The 23,791-nt window shown below is 42.6% G+C and overlaps 1 protein-coding gene across 1 annotated transcript in view; it reads left to right on the top strand.

Annotated features, from left to right (window-relative positions):
• The window catches only part of col8a1a (collagen, type VIII, alpha 1a), a 95,932-nt gene that overhangs the window by 22,645 nt on the left and 49,496 nt on the right, over positions 1-23,791 (top strand). The window contains 1 exon segment of the mRNA XM_055644995.1: positions 23,224-23,365. The gene's annotated coding sequence lies outside the window, so the exon portion shown is untranslated.

The raw sequence follows: 23,791 nt of genomic DNA, 5'->3' as shown, positions 1-23,791 counted from the left end.
AGAATAAGGGGTAAGCCATTTAGAATGGAGATGAGGAAACACATTTTCACACAGAGAGTTGTGAGTCTGTGGAATTCTCGGTGGAGGCCGGTTCTCTGGAAACTTTCAAGCGAGAGCTAGATGGGGCTCTTGAAGATCTCGGAGTCAGAGGATATGGGGAGAAGGCAGGGTACTGATTGTGGATGATCAGCCATGATCACATTGAATGGCGGTGCTGTCTTGAAGGGCCATATGGCCTACTCCTGCACCTATTGTCTGTTGATTCCTTTAGCCCTAAGAGCTCAATTACTATGCTGCTTACAATATTGGTTATTCATGGAGGATGTATATGTAGTAGTCAGGGACCACTAGAAAATGTTCAGAAATTTCTTAATTGTTTTCCTGATGCAGTGAATACGGAAAGTTGGTAAGATAATGAATTATTCCACTATTTTATAACCATTGTGATCAAGGAGCTCTCTTTACATCACAGTTAAGTTGTTATTTCCTCATTCCTCAAAATTCTTCAGATTCCTCAAATATCTCAGTCATCTGGTGCTAATTTGATCACAATTGAGGGCAGATTCACATAGTGGTTTACAAGAATTTAAAGGCCTAATTTTATTTTGTAAACAAATCTTACAGCTGGCAGACTGAGAGCACTTTGCCCTCAGCTGTCTGCACTGGATGTTAATATAGATTTGCAATAAAAGTATTCTCCACGGGGCCATCCTCTATCCTGCAAGGTCTGTTTCTTAGTGAATTTAGAGAACATTTTTGAACTTTTACCAAGATTAAGATCATGAAGCCATGAATGTGACCCAGATTTCAATGAGATTACGCTGTTAATTAAAATAAAGTCAATTTCCTGGAATTTAAGCAACTAATCTGTTAATGTTTGGATCTTCTCATATGACCATTCTTTTTGGAAAATATTAAATTTTCCTATCTGACAGATTGCTTTCATTATAGCTACTTTATTATTCCTTTTTTTAAAACACAGTTTTATTGCCCCTGAATATTAAAAATAACTGCATGCGTGAGTGAGTACTTTTGGTGGTTTTTTTTAGCTGGACTTGGTTTATTTTAAGATAAGGAATGACAGGACTGCAAAGTTTCACATGATGTAGTTGAAGGAATTGGTAGCAGCAAATAGGATAAGTATTCCACAATAACCCCTTTTTTTCCGCTTTGCCTTTATAAAGTAAAATGTGCCGGCAAAATGGATTCATTATTTAATCTGAAATTTGTGATAGAAAACATAATTTAAATAAAACAAACGTATCCATGAAAAATGTAAATAATTTCCGAGTAGTTTTCTTATGCTGTCTGGAGTGTAATGTTTTGCATTAAAGCAGCTCACTGTACTCTGCATGTTCTTGGTAATTCTTACATTGTCTTTTTTTTTCATTCCTATGCTCTGTCAATTATAAACACAAAATAATTGGTTTATTAGAGGTAGATTTTCACATGTGCTCTTTTACAAGCCTAGAAATTACAAAACAAAAAGGCCTTACAATGGGCAGCTTACACTAGTTTGGAGCTAAATCTTGAAGAGATAGGGTTTGTTATTGGAACATGCAGCAGATGTCGAAGGGGGAAGGGTGATTGATGGAAGTGATTTTTTTGGATCGCTGTGTTTATTTAGAGCAAGAGCAGAACACAGAGGACATGTGGATGGTGGATCGTTCTATGACAGCAGGGAGGAATCCACGTTTAATTAAAGTAAGAGGACATCTCTCATCTGGAATGGAAAGCCTCATCTTGGGAGCAGATGAGGTGAAAGCTGGAGAAATTGAGAATGGGGGATGGCATCTTTGTAAGGGGTAGGGTGGGAGTTGTAGTCCAGATAACTAGGAGTCTGATAACTGGTGGTCTGTTCCTTGTGATGGAGACTGAGAGATCAAGAAATGGGAGAGAGGTGTCAGAATTAGTCCAAGTGAATTTGAGGGCATGGTGGAAGTTAGTGGTGAGGTTAATAAAATCAATGAGTGGGTGCAAGAAGCAGCCCTGATGTAGTCATCGATGTAATGGAGCAAGAGTTGGGGGAAGATTTTTATTTTAATTCCAATTGGCCAGACCTTTATTTTTCTTAGGTACACAAAAAAGCTGGAGAAACTCAGCGGGTGCAGCAGCATCTATGGAGCGAAGGAAAAAGGCAACGTTTCGGGCCGAAACCCTTCTTCAGACTTCTTCTTTATTTTTCTTGTTCACTAACCATTACAATTGTTATTAATTCTTGATTTTATGTCAGCAATAACTGCATGGAGAATGCAAAGCTGGGCTATTCTGTTGATATGAATACATGATCGTACAGAGAATAACATGCAATTGCGGATGCCTTGTCAAAGTTACCATATGAGAATTGAGGCAGAGAGTATACAAGCACGATTATCGCATTGACAATACAGGTAGTAATGATTTTACAGTTGCGGCAATGGAGAGTGCCAAAAGGATTCAAATATTGTTATGAAGCAGGTATTCAGAGAATGGATAGAATTGAACAAAGAGACCAGATGAAAACATGAGACTAGTCCCTCAGTAATTCACTTGGCTGGTTACAATGGGGTTACAGATTTGTGATCATAAGTATTATGACAGACAGATTTTAGAGGAGCTTCTCAATGAACAGCCTGGTAATGTGAGTACATAAGCAATTACCAGTAGCTCTATTTATTAGGCTGGGTTGGAGAGAGATATTGATAAGCTTGCATGCAAGTGGACTATCTATCAAAATTATACAGCCAGGCCAGTACAAGACATTTTACAGAAGTTGAAATGGTCAAAAGTCTTTCCCGAGCATACATGTTGATTAATGTGAGAAGAGATTGATGGATCATGTGACATTTATTTGTTAATGTGCGATTGAAGAAGTGTAATATTGAATAATTGATATTTATATTCTTGTGTCATGGCTTATTAGAAGAATAAATCTTGGGAAATGGCAAAGGGACATTTTCTGGAAACATGGTGTAGACATAGATCACCTAACTATTGATTAACTATTGGTTTGATTACGCCTGTGAAGTGATATTGACCTAAGTTTTAGGTGCTTTATAAATGTAATTGACACAATATTATGTAAAATACCTGGCAGTGCATGGAAGCGCACAGGCAAACTACACTGCAGTTTTAAGATTAAGGACATCATCATTGCAAGAGAAGCAGATTGTGTATTTGTGATCACATCTTTTGAGTCTGCAGAAGAAGAGAATAGTAGATCCAATCACACCACATTGGGTGCCAAAAACATCCAACAAAAGAAGGTTCCATCTTGTAACAGAGTGCAATATTTATAAAAGGGTAGAAAAACGAAGCTTTCAGTGGAAAATTCCTGACTTCAGTATCTTGGTGCCTACCTGAGCAACAGTTGCAATACGAGAGATTTTCCATTTAATGACTGAAAGCATCTTGTGAACATGCTTGAAGAGCATTACAAGGTATACTATACACTTTCATGCCTTTTACAAGTCGCACCAGCTTCTCGTTCTCACCTAGCAAGCAGCTAACAATGGCCTGTTTCCTGTATCATCATCTTCGCATATCTTTCATTCATTTGTTCTATATTTCTGTCTATGTTTCCCTTTCCCCCAATTCTCAGTCTGAAGAAGGGTCTCGACCCGAAACGTCACCCATTCCTTCTCTCCAGAGATGCTGCCTGTCCCTCTGAGTTACTCCTGCATATTGTGTCTATCTTCAGTTTAAATCAGCATCTGCAGTTCCTTCCTAAACGTTTACAATAGCATTTCATTTACTATTCTTGCCTCCACACATCTTTATTCAGCTGTGGAATGCCGCTGGCTGTGAAGCTAATGTCAGGTTTTCACTGAGGGTTAGCAATTGCACATAGCTGCCCTTTGCATTGATCTCACAGCAAGTGAAAATGTGCAACGATGTTTTCAATTCTAACAAATGATTCAATTTGCCCGTTGAAACCACAAGACTACAAACATTGACATCCTGGGCACGTACGTTTTTTGTTGTTATGGAGTTCTGTACAGGCACAAGGCGCTGGATCGTGCAGCTGTGCCCGTGATTGCTAACAGCTGGATGTTTCTTTAAAGAGGGGAAGGGCAAAGGAGAATCAGTCAGCTCAGGACACATTCGCACACTTCCTGGTATCTGGTGGTGATAAACCGGGAAAATCACTGTTTCTTCACTCTTTATGGATTTGAAATCGAAACCTGGGCATGTCCTTTGATTTTCTTTTCCGCACACTGTGGCAAAAATGTATGACGATTTATTTGATGAAATAATTGCCCATTGAATATATAACTTTAAAATTGTGTGAAAAAAAACCTTATGTACTTACTCTGTTTTAGGAAGGAACCGTAAATGAAAACACAACTTGAAACATTTAAATGTGATTTATAATTCAGGGTAGCACAGTGGCGCAGAGGTACTGCCACCTTACAGCGGCAGAGACATAGGTTCGATCCTGATTACGGGTGCTGTCTGTACGGAGTTTGTACGTTCTCCCTGTGTCCGTGTAGATTGTTTCGGGTACTCCGGTTTCCTTTCACACTCCAAAGACGTGCAGGTTTGTAGTTTAATTGGCTTCAGTAAACATTGTAAAGTATCCCTAATGTGTGGGATAGTGCTATTGTACGGGACTGATCGCTGGTTGGCGTGGGTTCGGTGGGCTGAACGGTCCGTGATGTATCTCTAAAGTCCAAAGATTTCGGCCTCGTTCTCTGGCGGCTTTTGGTTAGTTCCCATGGTACACCAGTCATTGAAAGTAGGAATGCAGGTGCAGCAGGCAGTGAAGAAAGCAAATGGTATGTCAGCATTCATAGCAAAAGGATTTGAGTATAAGAGCAGGGAGGTTCTACTGCAGTTGTACAGGGTCTTGGTGAGACCACACCTGTAGTATTGCGTACAGTTTTGGTCTCCTAATCTGAGGAAAGACATTCTTGCCATAGAGGGACTACAGAGAAGGTTCACCAGACTGATTCCTGGGATGGCAGGACTTTCATATGAAGAAAGACTGGATAGACTCGGTTTGTACACGCTGGAATTCAGAAGATTGAGGGGGGATCTTATAGAAACTTACAAAATTGTTAAGGGGTTGGACAGGATAGATGCAGGAAGATTATTCCCGATGTTGGGGAAGTCCAGAACTAGGGGTCACAGTTTAAGGATAAGAGGGAAGTCTTTTAGGACCGAGATGAGAAAATAATTTTTTACACAGAGAGTGGTGAATCTGTGGAATTCTCTGCCACAGAAGATAGTTCATTGGCTATATTTAAGAGAGAGTTAGATGTGGCCCTTGTGGCTAAAGGGATCAGGGAGTATGGAGAGAAGGCAGGGATGGGATACTGAGTTGGATGATCAACCATGATCATATCGAATGGCGGCGCATGCTCGAAGGGCCGAATGGCCTACTCCTGCACCTATTTTCTATGTTTCTATGTTTCCCGAACTGAAATTGTTTGCTGTTACATAAATCCACTTAATCAAGGTTCATCTATCCTTAGCTGAAACACTGTGAAAACTAAACAGTACACAATGCAGATAATTGTTGCACTATGTTGCATTATGGGCCTTTATTTAAATTCCCTTGATTCTCGCAAAGTTCAATCTTCTGCCAGCGGACTTATCATAATTCCAAATTTTCCATCTAAGCATTGAATTAGTGAAAAAAAGTAATTTTTCTTTTTACATTATTTTGGCTTTTTTTCAAAATTCTCAATCATATTGGTGAGACACCATCTCCCACACACAAAATCATGCTGACTATTCCTTGTGAGCCACTGCCTTCCTAAATGGGGGTTTATCTGATCCCTCAGAATCCTCTCCAGTAACTTTCCTACCACAAATGTTGGGCTTACAGACCGATAGTTCCCAAGTTTTACTTCTTTATTTAAAGGCAGAACAACAGCTACCCTCCATTCTTTCATCTCACCGTTGGCATTTGTAGGGCAGCACGGTGGCGTATCGGTAGAGTTTCTGCTCTACAGCGCCAGAAACCTGGGTTCATAAGTTCATAATTCATTTATTGTCCCACACACCAATTGGTGTAGTGAAATTCACTGGCCAGATCAGTCATACAATTTAAAAAGCAACACTCAAAAAAACACATTTTGACATAAACATCCATCACAGTGACTCCTACACATTCCTCACTGTGACAGAAGGCAAAAATAAAGTTCGAAGTCCTTCCCTTGTTGTTCTTCCTTGGTCGGGGGCCTTGAGCCCCCGTTGACGGGATGGTCTTGCGGCCCGTAGCCGGCGGCATTCGGGCCCCCCCGTGTCGAGGCGTTCAGCTCCCGCATCGGGGGGATGTCAGCTCCCCACTTCCCCACCCCCATGTCGGGCGATCAAACCTTGCGTCGGGGCTGGACGAACCTTCTGCGGCGTTGGAGCTCCCGACTTGCCTCTCCCGAGATTGTGAGCCCTTGATGGTAAGTCCGCAGGCCGTGGTGGGAGCAATCCCAGGCAAGGGATCCGGCAAGGGTAAGTGGGGGGTGGGGGTTCATGACAGTCACGACGGTTCGATCCTAGTTTGTACATTCCCCCTGTGATCCCGTAGTCATTCTCTGGGTGCTCTAGTTTTCTCCTGCACTCCAAAGAAGTACAGGTTTATAGGTTAACTGGCTTCTGTAAATTATAAATTGTCCCTAATGTGTGGGAATGAATTGGTGTACGGGGTGATCGCTAGTTGGCGCGGACTAAGTGGGCCAGAGGGAATGTTTCCACGCTGTATGTTGAAAGTCCAAAGTAAAGTATCAGCCAGGAATCCTGCAATTTCTTGAGGAGCTTGCCACAGTGTCCTTGGATATTTAGTTTAGAGAGATATATAGACACATAGAAAATAGGTATAGGAGTAGGCCATTCGGCCCTTCGAACCACCGCAGCCATTCAACAACATGATCATGGCTGATCATCCAATATCAGTACCTGCTTTTTCCTCATATTTCTTGATTCTGCTAGCCCTAAGAGCTAAATCTAACTCTCTCTTGAACACATCCAGTGAATTGGCCTCCACTGCCTACTTTGGCAGAGAATTCCACAGAATCACAACTCTCTGGGTGGAAGTTTTTCCTCATCTCATTCCTAAATGCCTTAACCCTTAATGCCTTAACCCTTATTCTTAAACTGTGACCCCTGGTTCTGGACTCCCCCAACATCAGGAACATTTTTCTTGCATCTACCCTGTCCAATCCTCTAAGAATTTTATATAGCGTGGAAACAGGCTCTTCAGCCCCACTGAGTTTGCACTGATCATCCAATGACCAGCACATTAACACTATCCTACACACACTAGGAACAATTTACACATACACCAAGCCAATTAACCCACATACCTGTACGTCTTTGGAGTGTCGAAGGAAACCTTGGTTCTCAGAGAAAACCCATGCGGTCACTGGGAGACCATACAAACTCTGCACAGACAGCACTCATAGTCGGGATCGAACCCGGGTCTCCGGTGCTGCAAGCGCTGTAAGGGAGCAACTCTATCACTGCGCCAACGTGCTGCCCCTGATATATCTGATCAGCCCCTGGAGATTTGTCAACCTTCATTTGTCTTAGGGCATTCAGCACTTCCCCAAAAGTAATATGTATTGTCCCCAAGACATCACTATTAACTTAAGTTCTCCCGTCCGCATGGCTTTCTCTGCAGTGAAAACAGAGCAGACATTTTATATCTTTGCATCTGCCAAGGCTTCCACTCAATTGAATATTTTTGTTTGGATCCTTTAAGGGGCCTAACTCCTCCTAACTTCTTCTTAATTAACATGTTATACTTACATGTTCATAAAATATTCTGCCAGTGCTTTGTAATATTCTTTTCATATTCTAATATCAATTTTCCTGATCTTTGCCTGTTTTATTTCACTTGCCTATCGCAATGCATTTTCTGTGGATCCTCCATCCTTTTCCCGACATCTTTGTACCTGACTTTTCCTGTCTGGGGTGACGGTGCAGAGCCCTTCAATGCTGGCTTGCATCAAAATTGTTTTTTGCCTTTTACCTTTTCCCATCTTGATTCCATCTCGATTACTAACACTTCAGTGAATTCCACAGCCTCACATGAAGTTTTTGCTTGTCTAAACCTCTCGCATTTAATCCTGTGCCAATGACACCTCATTCTGGATCCTTTGACTACTGGAAGCAGTCGGCTTTTAGTTGGATGCGTTCATTATTGCAAACTGTGTGTTCTTCTTGATTTTCTGTTCAATTAAATTCTGTTGAGGATTATTTTTGGGTCTCACGTTTTCATTACTTGAAGTGAGTCTGTTTTGCTGGGTTTGTTGACCTGTAAATGAAATTAAAGTGTCGCCGTTTAAAGTGACTTTGCCCACTGGTTACACAGAAGAACCCATCTGGTACCTGGGTTGCCAGGGAAATCCTCGAGTAGGTGCGGAATGTTTTGCGCCTGGGTTTTGTAGTTAGCACTATGTGTTACACATCTGCTTTCCGAGCTCCATGTCAGTCTTTCTTTCCAAAGACTGAGTGTGCACAGCCCTTCTGTTGCCTCAAGTTCACAGTGTTTGAATTCTTTTCTGTACAAACCTGCATTTTTGAGTGAAATGTCCTGGTTCAGGCCAGGCAGACAATGAATGGAAAGTCTGAGTGGAAGCACTGAATGCAAATATGTAGACAGGAAACTGCTGGGCTCTTGTAAGCACTTATTTTCTATTGCATACTTAACCCACAAGAATCTGATTTTTGATTTCTACTGCCAACAGAAGCAGCTGACCATCTAGTTGGGTTACAAGAACTCCATATAAATCACAGACAGTGCTGCTGGCTTTCTCTCAAATGCAGCTCAGGTTCCCAGCAGTATTGTGGTTCTTCCCTATCCAAACCCAACATTTTACAGGTGCTGACTGCTGGGCCTGCAAATTCTAACCAAGTGCAACTTACTAGCTTACTGGATCTCCTAGTTGTTTTATTTTAACTCTCTTTATTTTTTATTTTAACTCTCTTTATTTAACACTGTTATTTTAACATTTTAACTCTCCTTCCCATTCCCACGCTGACCTTTCTGTCCCGGGCCCCCTCCATTGCCAGAGTGAGGCCACACGCAAGCTGGTGGAACAGCACCTCATATTTTGCTTGGGTAGCTTACATTGAATTCTCAGTGGTCCGGTATCACGCCACCTGCTGTAATTTCCGGCCAATATTCCAACCATCTACCGATCGGTAAAAAAACACTCGCTGTGTCCACTTTATCATGCTTTGTCCTGGTTCTTCCCTCTTCTGCTTTCTGATCCCCCCCAATAATCAGTCTGAAGAAGTGTCTCAACCTGACATGTCACATGCATGTTCTCCAAAGATGCTGCCTGACCCGCTTACTTACTCCAGTGTTTTGTGTCCTTTTTGTGTAATTCTAAAGCAAGTTATTTTTCCTTCAGGTGAGTGGTTTACATTATCAGTGCGTTGCTCATTTTATTTAGGATGAGTCTCATTCCACTCATTCAGCAAGTGAATGGTTTAATCATGGAACTAAAACCTAAGGATACCTTCATTCCTAAGCAACGGTACATTTACAGGCAGAATACTCTTGGTTCTATTCCCAAAACAAATTCTGTCTCTTGCAAGTAAAATGCACCTTTTGGGAATTTTCTCAGTGGCAAGTGATTTGTGATTATAGCAAGGGCTGAGAGGCCCAAAGGAAGGGGCAAGAAAGTTGAAGTGAACATCGAGTCCAGTAGGAGGGGCAGGATAGAGGTATGGTGGGTCTTATAGACTAAATTAATTTAATTTAATGCATGGGAATGTGAAATATAACTATCATTGAAACATTAATGAGGGATAGGCAGAACTGGCAGTTCAATGTCCCAGGTAAGCAATGTTTCTGGCATCTCGGAGGTGGAGGTGAGAGAGGTGGAGGAGTTGCATTATTGATTAGGTAGAACATCAGGGCTGTACAGAGAGAGGGTATCCCAAGCAAATGGGTAGAACATAGAAATAAAAAGGCTGGTCCCATTGATAAGAATGTACAATAGCCATTCTTTCCCCTAGTGATGGGAAAGGTGTTGGATGGGATTCTGAGAGATGAGATTTCTTGCATTTAGAAAGGCAACTAATTGTCGATAGCATGGATTTTTGAACAGGAAATCATGTCTCTAAATTTAATAGTGTTCTATTGCATAGGTAACAAAGAGGATTGATGTGGGCATGGTGGTGGAAGTTGTCTACATTTATTTTAGAAATATTTTTAGTTTGGAGATACAGCGTGGAAACAGGCTCTTCTGAGACCATGTCAACCATAGACCACCCGTACACTAGTTCTTTATTGTCCTACTTTCCCATCCTGCTCACGAGGAGCAATTTACAGAAGCCAATTGTCCTACAAACTTGCACATCCTTGGAATGTGGGTGGAAACCCGGGCACCCAGAGAAAACCCATGCGGTGACAGGGAGAACGGACAAACTCCACATAGACAGCATTTCTGGTCAGGATCAAACCTGGGTCTCTGGCGCTGAGGCAGCGGCTCTAACGCTGCGTCACTGTGCCGCCCAAGGTCCAGCATGGTAAGCTGATCTGGAAGGATGGGATTCAGGGTTAGCTTGCCAATTGGATACAAAATTAGTTTGGTGATAGGAAATGAATGGTGGTAGTGGAGAATTGTTTATCAGATTGGAGGCTGAAGCCCAGTGGTGTGCAGCTCAACCACCATTGCTCGGTCCTCTGTTTGACATAATAATTTGGATGAGAATATAGATGGCACGATGCCAAAGTTGATGGCATTGTGGCCAATATGAAGGTCGCCTAAGTTCACAAAAGGTTATTGATCAACTTGGACAGTGATAAAGTAGGCAAAGTGGGAGAGCAGCTGCCTCACCGCGCCAGAGATACGGCTTTGATCCTGAAGTGTGTGTGTGTGTGTGTGTGTGCGTGTGTGTGTGTGAAGTGCGCATGTGGCTGTGCGGATTTTCCTCCTGGTTCTCTGGTTTCCTCACATATCCCAAGGACGTGCAGGTTTTGTGCATTAAGTGGCCTCTGTAAAATAGCTCTTAGTGTGTAGGGAGTGGATAAGAATGTGGGAACTAGTGTGAATGGGTGATCGATGGTCTGTGTGGGCCCAGTGGGCCATTGGGCCTCTTTCCATGCTGCATCTCGAAACAAAACTAAATGGCAGATGGAATTTAACTTGGACAAGTGCAAACTGATGCATTTTGTGAATTTAGCCAGGAGGTGGCACAGCGTTTTGAGGTAATGAGATAAGAGCAATGAGAAAGAACAATATTACATTTCTAAGGGAGAATGGTGAGAGATCTGGATGAAAACCAGCATGTCGATGTCGATCTGCTGTGCTTGTTCTTCTTGCTGACAGTGTAGAAGTTTGCGAGGTGCCACCAGTTTGTTATCTGTTGCTTATGCGATTCTTTGTTGAAGGCACCAGACCAGCTGGTTTTTTTTGCGGGTGTGGCCGTGTGTTTCAAATTCTAACCACCCAACAATAAAATAAACTACTTCTAATTTCTCCACCAGATTTATTTATTTTCGATATAAATGTTAAGATCACACAATCAGTAAAACAACCTGATCGCTGCTGCTGCTGATTAGAGAAGAAACCTGGAAGTAAAGTAGCAAATGGACAGATGCATTAAAATATGCCACTTAATGTACAAAACATTTGAATTCCTGGTGTAATATCAGACCAACAGAAACCACCTCTCCTGCTCCAACTCTGCTGCCACAGTGTCTTCCACTGGGGCTAAAGCTAAATGTTCAGACTCTATATAATTGTTACTTGTTTCTTTTATAGTCCAGGAGAAATTGTAGATTAATTTCTATTTTTCTTTTTAACAAAGATCTGTTTCAGGAGTGGAAGGGAATATGATCATATTATGTGATTGCTGTGATTTCTAACAAGCTGAGCTAAAATTAAGGATGAGGAAAGTGAATTCTGAAATCAATTGACAAAAAACCACTTAAAATGTAGAACATAGAACAGTACAGCACAAGAACAGGCTCTTTGGCCCACAATGTCCGTGCTGAACATAACACCAAGTTAAAGTAATCTCCTCTGCCTGCAAGTGATCCACATTTCTCCTTTCTCTGCATATCCATGTCATATCTAAAAGCTGCTTAAATACCACTATTGTGTCTGCCTCCACCACCAGCCTCTGAATTAAAAAATAAACTTGCCCCAAATATCTCCTTTTTGGCCCCAACTTTGGCCCCATCACCATCAACCTATATCACCTAGTCTTTGACATTTCGTCGCTGGGGATAAAAAGGTCTGATTGTCTACCCTATCTATGTGTCCAATAGCTTTAGATATTTCTATGAGGACTCCCCTCGCCCTCCAAATGCTCCAAAAAAAGCATTGTTTATGAAGAAGGGTCTCGGCCCGAAACGTTGCTTATTTCCTTCGCTCCATAGATGCTGCCTCACCCGCTGAGTTTCTCCAGCATTTTTGTCTACCATTGTTTATGAATGTCTGTTTGAATGTAAATTTAGGAATAAGTTGACCAGCACCCTCCAGAATTAAAACGTGGATGGTCGTGGAAGATTTTTAATGGAACAGATATTCTTCATGGAAGAACAGATGTATCTGGCATACCTGAATGTTGAAAGTTTTTGAGAATTATATATCTACCTCTATATATCCTACTATCTATCTCATTGGAAACCCTCAGACTATCTTTGGTTTTATCTTGCACTAAATGTTACTCACATTATTTCCTTTATCATGTATTTGTGCGCAGTGAATGGTTCAATTGTAATCATGTATTGTCTTTCCACCGACTGGTTAGCATGCAACAAAAGCTTTTCACCATACTTCGGGTACAAGTGACAATAAATTAAACTCAGAATCTATTTATTGTAGATGCTGGCAATCTAAAACGTAAATAACAGTCAGCCCGTTTCTGTGGTAAGAGAAATGGAAGTAATGTTTTGGTTGAAAATCTTGTCACAACTGGGATAGACCCTGTTGGAGATACCCGAATTTCCTCCTTCTGAAAGTAACTAGACTGAGAATGGGATTTTGATATTTGGTAATGAAAATCACAGCTGGCACTGCTGTCTTCCTCAATATATGTTTGCATATTTTGTAGGAGCTAGTTCTTGTTTCGGTTACCTCCCTTTAGTATCTTTTCTCAGTTTAGTTCCAAGTTTTGCTTCATTGTGAACCCTTGAAGCAATGGAAACATCTTGGTATCTTACAATTTTTAAGACATTTTGTAAATTGGAGCAGTGTCTAACCTGCCCCGTCACATTAAACTTTCTCTTAAGGCACTTCTTTTGAGGAACGTAAATAATTTGTTAAACCCAGACTTTAATTGGAGCCTGATTCTTGTGGTTTGACAGTTCATTGTGAATTTCACACACAAAACCATAGAGCACTTCACATTTTCACAGTTGGGTAACCAGCAGAAAATGAGACTGACTTTAAGTTTATTTTTGCTCAAATTGGGTGATAGCAAATTTACTGTTGATTACATTTCCTGATAATTACATTTCCATTGAAAAGTTCACCCTTTAAAAGCTTTATTTGGAAACTATTTAAATTCCGATATGCAACTTAGTTTAGCCAAAGGCATATAAACACAAAATGCTGGAGTAACTCGGCGGGACAGTTTAGTTTAGTTTAGAGATACAGCGCCCTTCAGCCGACCGACCAGCGATCCCTGAACGTTAACACTATCCTACACACACCGCGGACAACTTACACATACAACAAGCCAATTAACTGACATAGCTGCACGTCTTTGGAGTGTGGGAGGAAACCGAAGATCTCGGAGAAATCCCACGCAGGTCATGGGGAGAATGTACAAACTCCATTAAGACAGCACCCGTAATCTGGATTGAACCCGGATCTGGAGCTGGAAGAGCTGTAGGCAGCAACTCTACTGCTGCACCACCATGGCCGCCTCTCTGGCAGACAGCATCTCTGGAGAGAAGGAATGGGTGATTTACTTGGGTCGAGACCCTTCTTCAGACTGAGAGCCAAAGGCAGCCTTGATTGTATGTTTTCTTCACTGCAGTGACAATCTATGTTTTCTTCACTGCAGTGACAAAACCAAACCATTAGTTTCCTTGGGATGCCTTAAGCTTGTAAATTGGACCATACAAATGCTATTTGTCTTTCCTCTCTTTTGAATACTGTCAAGAAATGCTGAATTACACATTTGATGAATTTAGAGGTTGAAAAAAGTTTACCAAGGAAAATTTGTGCAATATCTATGAAAATAAGGGAAAAAATCACAGGATGGCCATGTAATCCAGTTTCTACAGTGATCTTTTACCAAAGTTATGCCAGAGCATCTGTGGGAAATCTACTTGCAAGGTGTTTTGAATTGCTGATGAAACAATGTGAGAGATTCTTGTCTATGCCAGCTAAGCATTAAGGATCGATGGGACACAGAGGAAAAGCCTGCCATGGAAAAGCAAAGTCTGCCATGGAGCTTTGCAGAGCAGTAACAAAACCTTTTGGAGGTTCATGGAATAGCTCTTGCAGTAGATGCTCCAGCCTCCTGTCCTAATTCAGTGCCCACCCATAAAAACACTCAGTGGTGAAGGCGGAAATTGTGTGATTTAAGTTTACAGGATGAAAATTTATTTAAAATTAATATTATTAATTCATACAGTAGCTACTAATATTAAACTTGTAGTTTTTACATTTTCTGTGCAAGGAATCCTTTTAAACAGTGGATCATCATTGGCGATTGGCAGCCTTACATCTGTAACAGTATCAACAGCACAAAATAAACAGGGGCACCATTAAAGAAAGTATATTGGTACATGGTTAAAAAGTCTAATGTGCTGAGTTAGCAAATGATCAACAAACTAGGGGATAGAAATTAAATGTGGTGACTGTTCTTCTGGCATATTAGACTACTAATGTCCAGTATGGCAGACAAAAACATTTAGATACATTCACACCTAAGAGTGCAATATTGCCCAAGAATTCAAATCAATCAATCAATCAATTTATTCATCACATACCCAAAGTGCAGTGAAATGAATTTTGCCAGCAGCGGTACAATAAAAAAATAACACACATTACATAATAAAAATTTAACACAAAAATCCACCACAGCATTCATCACTGTTGTGGAAGTACAGTCAATCCTCCTCCATTGTTCCCCCGTGGTCGGGGCCATAAACCTCCGCAGTTGCCGCTGCGGGTGGCCAGATGTACAGGCCCTCTCGTCGGCACAGTAAGTCCCGAATCGGCACTTCTCTACCAGAGACCGCGGCTTCAGGATGCTGTAGGCCGCAGGCCGGCGGTCGGAGCTTCTCTGGGGATCCCCGGCAAGGGATCCTGCTCCAGATGGTAAGTCTACACCACGCCCGGGGCTAGAAGCTCTGCAGACCGTGGCTTCAGGATGTTATCAGCCATGGGCCGGCAGTTGGATCCCTTTTCCAGCGAGGGGTCCCTAGCGAGGGGTCCCAGGCTCCGGACGCCACGCCTGCAGCTAGAACTTCCGTAGACCGTGGCTTCATGCTGTAATAGTATCAGCCATTCTGGCCGGCAGGGCTTCCGCGATCCCTGCTTTCCGCACCAGTTAGGCCGAGGCGGGTCCCTGGAGGAGCGACCGAAAGCGGTTCCCCCCTTACCCCCCCTCACCACCCCCCACACAAGACACAACAAGGGACATTAAAACACACATTTGGACACACTCAAAAAAACAAAAAAAGTAGAAATGACGCACACGCTGCTAGGCATACTTTGCCCATACTTAAAATGACTGTTAATCCCTATGTATTCGAAAATAATGGTTCTGATGCTAGGTTGAGACCCTCTTGTCCGATGTTGGTTTGCTTAAAGATAATCCAGGGTCAACTGAATAGGAATCTAAGAGGAAAAACCGTGACCTTCTTGACTGAACATTGCTCCCTCAACTCCAACAGTGCCACTACTCTAACCTTGCCGAATCCAATGGTAAATCATCCTTCATTGCCCCACCATTTCTTGTCCCGAGATTCCTCATTGTTTGCAGTGTCTGACCGCCCATCCTCTGTCCCTGTTCCAATATTTGACAATAGCCACTGAGTCTATTGGTGAAAATAACAAAAAATAATGTTATTTTCAGAGCGGCACAGTGACGCAGCGGTAGAGTTGCTGCCTTCCAGCGCCAGAGACCCGGGTTCGATCCTGACTACGTTTGTACAGAGTTTGTATGTTCTCCCTGTGACTGCGTGGGTTTTCCCCAGTTCCAGTTTCCTCCCACACTCCAAAGACGTACAGGTTTGTAAGTTAATTGGCATTGGTAAAAATTGTAAATTGTCCCTAGTGTGTAGTGTGTACGGCCATATTACCAATGTTTCCAATTGTCTCATCTACTTTCTTATTAGTGGGTTCCAAATGCAATCACCCTCATCCTCCACTGATCTGGATCTTAGTTACCATTAACTCTGTTCTTTGTACAATTGGGCTCACATCTTGTCGGCTCCATTGGCATGAGGATTGATGTCATTATTGAGGGAGGCCTGGACTTCATTATTTAAGCACCAGGAATGAGCCATGTGATTCCTTTGTGTACATGAATAGGATCATGTTATGTGATAATAATCACAGAGGCATACACACATTCACATTGTATAAAACAGATATGATGTAAGCTATTTTTTAATTTTATGTATTGCTAATATTGTATCATGATATTTAATAGTCATTTTGATGATGATCATTACGTTAGAATTGCTGTCAATTGGTGAGGTCAATGAGGCCTACTGTAAGCGTTCACAGAGTAGAGTTTTGTTTCTGCCTCTTAAGGTAATTCACTAAGCGTAGGACTGTAAGTCTGGACTGAATTTTCACCTAGTTTAATATTTGAAGTGGAAATCAAGATGACGCTTGGGACAGAAGTGATAATCATTTCCAGTGGAATTTCTGCGAACTTTATGAACCTGCTTCTTCTCAATGTAGAACCAAGAAATTCGGGACCAAGAAGTTATGCTTCAAGTCAGTCTGGAGAGCTTCAGATACGTGGGGTGGCTGTTGTGGAAAATATTTAATGGGTATTTGGACATTCTTGGAATCTCCTGTCATTTAACTATTCGTGTCTAGAGCATGGATTTGCACAACTCTGCTCCAGTCCTTTGATTGTGAAATTGTTTATCACAGTCTATTGCGTGCTGTTGCGTATCTGGCATGCATGTAGTATGTGGTGAAACTTCACTGGACTGGTGCCTCATCATGTTTCAATGTGTCTTCACACAGAAAGTCTTTCTACTACCTCACTGAATGAGTGTTGATGTCTTGGTTTGATGATGATGATGGAATGGAGGATGTGCCTCGCCATGTAATTAGATTGTGACCATGTAGACCAGCTTCTGCTGGTCCAAAGCACCTCATGGATGTGTAGGAAGATACTGCAGATGCTGGTTTATACCGAAGATAAACACAAAATGTTGGAGTAACTCACCGGGTCAGGCAGCATCTGAAAAGGAATAGGCAACATTTCGGGTCGGAACCTTTCTTCAGATCAAAAGATAGAGAAGGCAAAAGATAGAAAACAGGGCCAGCAACAGATGGTAGGGTGAGGTCCATAATGGCCCATTGTTGGCTGGGAAAGATGTGCTAATGTACAGGGATGCAAACAGTGGAACTAATAGGCTGACTAGGGTGGGGAGTGGGGGGAAGAAAGGAATGCAAAAGTTACTTGAAATTAGAGACATCAACATTCATATCACTGTAAGCTGCCAAAGCAAAATGGGGTGCTGTTCATCCAATTTGCATCTGGCCTCGCAGTGGAGGCTCAGGCCAAAAAGGTCAGTATGGGAATGGGAAGGGGCACCTCTTGAATACCCACTTTTGTAGTGCTAAATCTGTTGTTAGCTTGTGCTATCAAGATTCACAACACAATGGTCGGCTTCACTCTTCCTTAACAAGAAGGTCCTGACCTAAAATGTCACCTATCCATGTTCTCCAGAGAAGCTGCCTGATCTGCTGAGTTACTCCAGCACTTTGTGTCTTTTTTTATAAACCAGCATCTGCTGTTCCTTGTTTCTAGAGCATTGTCAGTATATGCCTTGCAATCTATCTATCTATACATAACTAAAACTCTGATCTTATTATCTTCCGGTTGCACAGTCTTTCCATTTGCACAAAAACGGTTTGCGATAGTGGTACGATTTTTTATCAATTCACTCGCAGTTCTCCTGTGCTGCGAGTCCACCAAGTTTCGTTCCGATCGGTTGAATGTCATAAAAGTTAGCGAGGTAAAAACCGCACGTGCGCAGATCGATCTCCTACCATGCAGCAGATTTGTCTCTTCCCCTGTTACTCCCCGGGACAGTCTGCCCCTTCCTGCGCCATTGCATCTTTACTGGAGCTGAGGATAGCCGGCAAAGGTTTCCAACCGGACGTTCGCAGGGACCCAAAGCAGCAGCCCCGCCACAAACAGCATCCCCGCCCCAAGCAGCAACCCAGCCCTGGAGACCCGGCGCAGCCCAGCATGGGAGACCCAGCCCAGCCCAGAGTCGGAGACCCAGCCGATGTCGCCAAATGGAAAGCGGAAACTCTGATCCCGGTGGAGGAGAACGACCAACGACCAGCGCCCGCAGTGAGTCCCCATCGCACCGCCAATTCCAGCCACAAACCCTCTGGTCCTCCTCGCTGGCTCCTGCCCCCCTCCCCCGTCTTTTCTCAGAGCTCACCCCCCCCCCCCCTCCCCGCCCCCCCCCCCCCCCCCCCACAGCTCCCCCCCCCGCCCACACCCGTCCCCCCCCCCAACGCCCCCTGCCCACTCACACCCCACGCCCACACACACCCCTCCCCCCTCCCAGCCCCCCCCCACTCCCACACAAAACCGCCCACTCCCACAATCCGCCCCCCGCCCCACAAATCCCCCCCCCCCATACATCCTCCCGCCCCCACAAATCCCCCCACCCCACATATCTCCCCACCCCCACATATCTCCCCCCCCCGCACATATCTCCCCACCCCCACAATCCCCCCCCCCCCCCCCCCCCCCCCCCCCCCACAACTCCCCCCAACCCCCACAACTCCCTCCCCCCCCCCCCCCCCCCCCCCCCCCCGCACAACCCCCCCCCCCCCGTCACCCACACACCCCCCACCCCTCCCCTCCCCACATTGCGTTGGTGGACCAGGCCTCCTGCATTTGGGCAGACGTATAAACTGGCAGGGAACAGAGGGGTACTGATTACGTACAAGCATTTGCAATTAGCTTTACAGTCATCACAAACATGGTGGTCCTAAGGGCGTCTTTCTCTGCTGTACTGTTCTATGTTCTTTTGTTGTATCTCAATCATGATATGGGACTTAGCTGAAGGGAAATAAATTACAATTTTGTTTGCCGATTCTTCATCTGATTGAAGAAGGAAACCAAGCCGACACAGACTTCAACATCTTGTTTGGGCTTTGACTGCTAATTTCTCGATGGGTGGCATCATAAGAGATCCAATTAAAACTTCAAATGTCCAAGTCTTATAGCATCATCTGAATCAACATACCCCTGTCTAGTACAGACCTAACAGAGAAACTTGGCAGGATGAATGTGCAGGAACCACAGGGGATCCTGTTTAAATCTCAATTTCAGATCACTTGCATTTACAAAAAAAGTATCAGGAACCCTGGTGAAAATTGCAAGCCTAGTGGAACCAAGTTCCCATGAATGGGGCATATTTTAAAATGTCTCTGTAACCAGGATTTATCCTCTGTGTTAAAAGTAAGGATTTGATTTTAATGTTGTTATGAGTTTGCATGCAAGGGGAAATATATTTACAAAATATATTTACGGAAAAGAAGCAATAAAGAAAATTGCAATATGACCAAGGTTGAATAATTAATGGTATCAGATTGTCAGTGGCATAAATTCCTTTTTTGATGATAAACACAAGAGAATTTAATTCATTCTGTTATTAAGGGATTGGACACGCTAGATGCAGGAAACATGTTCCCGATGTTGGGGGTGTCTAGAACCAGGGGCCATAGTTTAAGAATAAGGAGTAGACTATTTAGAACCGCAGGAGGCAGTGGAGGCTCAATCTTGCAAAAATATGTGTCTATCACCATTTTAAATATATCTAGTGCTGCCTCCAGCAGAGGGAGCAGCAGCAGAGAATTCTGGAGGTTCGCAACTCTCCTGAGAAGAAATTTCGACATCAGTTTTAAATGATTGGCCCTTTATTTTGTGGTTCTGTCCCTTGGTTTATGACTGGCCCACCGGTGAAAATATCTCAATATCTGTCATCTTAGAATGTTATGTTTCAGTAAGGTCACCGATATATCTTCTAAATTCTAAGGAATGCAGATCTAAACTGTCAAACTCCTCCTGCAATTCCAACCACCTCATTCCTGCAATTAGCCTGGTGAACTGTATTGTATTGTATTGAATCTCCTGTTGCTATCAACTTTTTTAGATAAGGGACCAAAACCATGCATGGTACTCCAGGTGTCACCAACACCCTGTACAACTGTAACAACTTCCTATATGTAAATCCAAATCCCTTTACTATGAAGGCCAGAGTACTGTTTGCTATCAATGACAACTTGTTGGGTCCGTCTGCTAACTTTTTATGCAGACTTTTGAATGGAAACACAAATATGGCTTGACACTGCTCAACAAAGAGTCCTATCTTGTGGGGTAAAGTTTGCAGGAACAGAAGGAGAGGTTCTTCTTAGTCCAGAGTGTGAAAGACCTTTACATTTCCTCCTTTTGAATGATGGAACTCAGAAAGTAATCCCAAAATATGCATTCATGTAAAATTTAGGGCAGCAAAGGACTAAAATTTAGGACATAAAGGAATACAAAGGATGTAGCCTCTTGGATAATTAAAATCCTTGGCAAAAACAAATAAGAAAACAATCAGCCTGAAGAAAGGCTGGTTAAGAAGGTTCAACTGTTGGGTATAAATGCAGGAATAGCAAGATGGATTCAACAGTGACTGAATGGGAGAAGCCAGAGGGTAATGGTGGATGGCTGTTTTATCGGGTTGGAGGCAGGTGACTAGTGGGGTGACTCAGGGATCTGTGTTGGGTCCTTTGTTGTTTGTCATGTACATCAATGATCTGGATGTAGGGGTGGTAAATTGGATTAGTAAGTATGCAGATGATACCAAGATAGGGGGTGTTGTGGATAATGAAGAGGATTTCCAAAGTCTACAGAGTGATTTAGGCCATTTGGAAAAAATGGGCTGAAAGATGGCAGGTGGAGTTTAATGCTGATAAATGTGAGGTGCTACACCTTGGCAGGACAAATCAAAATAGGACGTACATGGTAAATGGTAGGGAATTGAAGAATACAGTTGAACAGAGGGATCTGGGAATAACTGTGCACAGTTCCTTGAAGGTGGAATCTCATATAGATAGGGTGGTAAAGAAAGCTTTTGGTATGCTAGCCTTTATAAATCAGAGCATTGAGTATAGAAGCTGGGATGTAATGTTAAAATTGTACAAGGTATTGGTGAGACCAAATCTGGAGTATGGTGTACAATTTTGGTCGCACAATTATAGGAAGGATGTCAACAAAATAGAGAGTACAGAGGAGATTTACTAGAATGTTGCCTGGGTTTCAACAACTAAGTTACAGAGATAGGTTGAATAAGTTAGGTCTTTATTCTCTGGAGCGCAGAGAAGTTAAGGGGGGACTTGATAGAGGTCTTTAAAATGATGAGAGGGATAGACAGAGTTGATGTGGACAAGCTTTTCCCTTTGAGAATAGGGAAGATTCAAACAAGAGGACATGACTTCAGAATTAAGGGACAGAAGTTTAGGGGTAATATGAGGGGGAACTTCTTTACTCAGAGAGTGGTAGCGGCGGTGTGGAATGAGCTTCCAGTGGAAGTGGTGGAGGCAGGTTCATTGGTATCATTTAAAAATAAATTGGATAGGCATATGGATGAGAAGGGAATGGAGGGTTATGGTATGAGTGCAGGCAGGTGGGACGAAGGGGAAAAAAAAGTTGTTCGGCATGGACTTGTAGGGCCGAGATGGCCTGTTTCCGTGCTGTAATTGTTATATGGTTAAAGGTCTCGACTCAATGTCACCTGTCCACTCCCTCGCCAGATGATGCCTCAGCCGCTGAGTTACTCCAGCACTTTGTGTTTTGCTCAAGATGCCAGCAACTGCAGTTCTTTGTGCCTCCAAGAAAATAATCGTGCAGTAAAATTGAGTTTTATTTGGGGTATTTTGGAATGGACATGATGGATCAGCTGTAGAGAACCTTGGGCAGACCTTGTTTGGAGTATTGATTCCGTTTTGGATAGTGAGCTGAATATGAGTGTGAGAATAGGTTTCGGGAATGTAAATGTGGATTGGGACCGATGAGTGTGCTCTGGGAGTTGGCGCTGGTTTGCCTTCCTACTAGGTTGTAAAGAAATATTGGTTTTGGAAGGGAATAATACCTGGACTATAAGTTAAGTTCTTGGTGCCAGTTGCATGGACATATTTCGTGTTTCTTTTGAGTTTGTAAGATTGTTAGGTGATCCAAATGAGGTGCATGAAAGAGATCGCTTGGGGTAAAATCAGTCTGAAGAAGGGTTTCGGCCCGAAACGTCACCTATTTCCTTCGCTCCATAGATGCTGCTGCACCCGCTGAGTTTCTCCAGCATTTTTGTGTATCTTCGATTTTCCAGCATCTGCAGTTCCTTCTTGAACGCTTGGGGTAAAATGTTTGCTTTGAATGCAGGAGTCCAAAACAACAGGATATGTGGTGCTGGGGCATTTATGAATGAATTAATAAGATTATTGCAGCCTAGAACTTGATCAGTCGAACTGCTGTAAATCCTGGTTGAAATGCTGGAGATGTAAATGCTTAGATTTTTGTTAGGTAGTGGTTAAAGGGAAATGATGCAACACGGGGAAATATTGTTAATATTCTAAAAAATGAACTGCAAATGCTGGTTTACAAACAAAAAGACACAAAATGCTGGAGTAACTCAGTGGGTCAGGCAGCATCCCTGGAGAATATGGAAAGAGACATTTCTGGTCAGGATCCTTCTTCAGTCCCAGTCTGCCTTAAGTCTGAAGAAGGGTCCCGACCCAAAACTTCACCGATCCAAGTTCTCTAAGGATGCCGCCTGACCCACTAAGTTATTCTAGCACGTTGTGTCTTTTAAATGTAGCTTATGTACTGATTACCTTTTATCTAAATGCATGCTCAGGCTAAAGAGAATGACCAGCCCGCTGTTGTTCCTATATTTGATAAATTATAGTTGTAAAGCTAGCCACGTCAGTGCAAAGAGATGAACAACACTAAGACTGTTATCTTTGACATGAGCAAACAATTGGGAGATCCTGGCTTTAGGTTTGACTTTGGCAAATTTCCAGGAAACCTGACCTGAACTTGGACTTGTTTTTATTTCTTCAGATCTATCGCCCTGATATTTAAATCATCAGTAAACCAAAGTATTTGGTTCATTGGACCCAAAGCTAAACTCCATAATTCGTCCCCAGCAACGCAAGCCAAAGGAATTAGAGGAGTGGAACCCAGAGGGACAAAGGAAGGACAAGTGAGTAAACTGGATTTAGGTTCACTAAGAAACCAATATAGGAAGTTAGTGTGGGTAAGCAACTACATATCTCCTTGAGTATGCGGGAGCTGAAGACTAGAGCAAATAGCAGACAAAACACTGCACTTTATCAAAACCATTCTCTTCCTCTCTCCAGGAACGAACTGAAGCAAGTTGAGAAATTTCATTAAAAAACTGCAGTACTGATAGAAATCAAATGCGGTCAAAACAAAAACAAAAAAAGCTTCCCAATGTATTACTTTGTGGAATTAAAACAAAAGGATGATTTAAGTCTCCGAACTGTATTTAGAATTGTAGAAGTTATAGCACAGAATACAGTGTCTATGCCAGTTGGAGCCTTCTATTATAATTCCATTTCTCCTGCCCTTAAATAATTTGTCTTTAAAATATTTTAGCCAACCTGAG

The sequence above is a fragment of the Leucoraja erinacea genome, chromosome 13 (genome assembly GCF_028641065.1).
Source record: "Leucoraja erinacea ecotype New England chromosome 13, Leri_hhj_1, whole genome shotgun sequence".
Taxonomy (NCBI): Eukaryota; Metazoa; Chordata; class Chondrichthyes; order Rajiformes; family Rajidae; genus Leucoraja; species Leucoraja erinaceus.
Note: the sequence above shows the minus strand (reverse complement) of the source record. Positions and strands in the feature narration are given on the sequence as shown.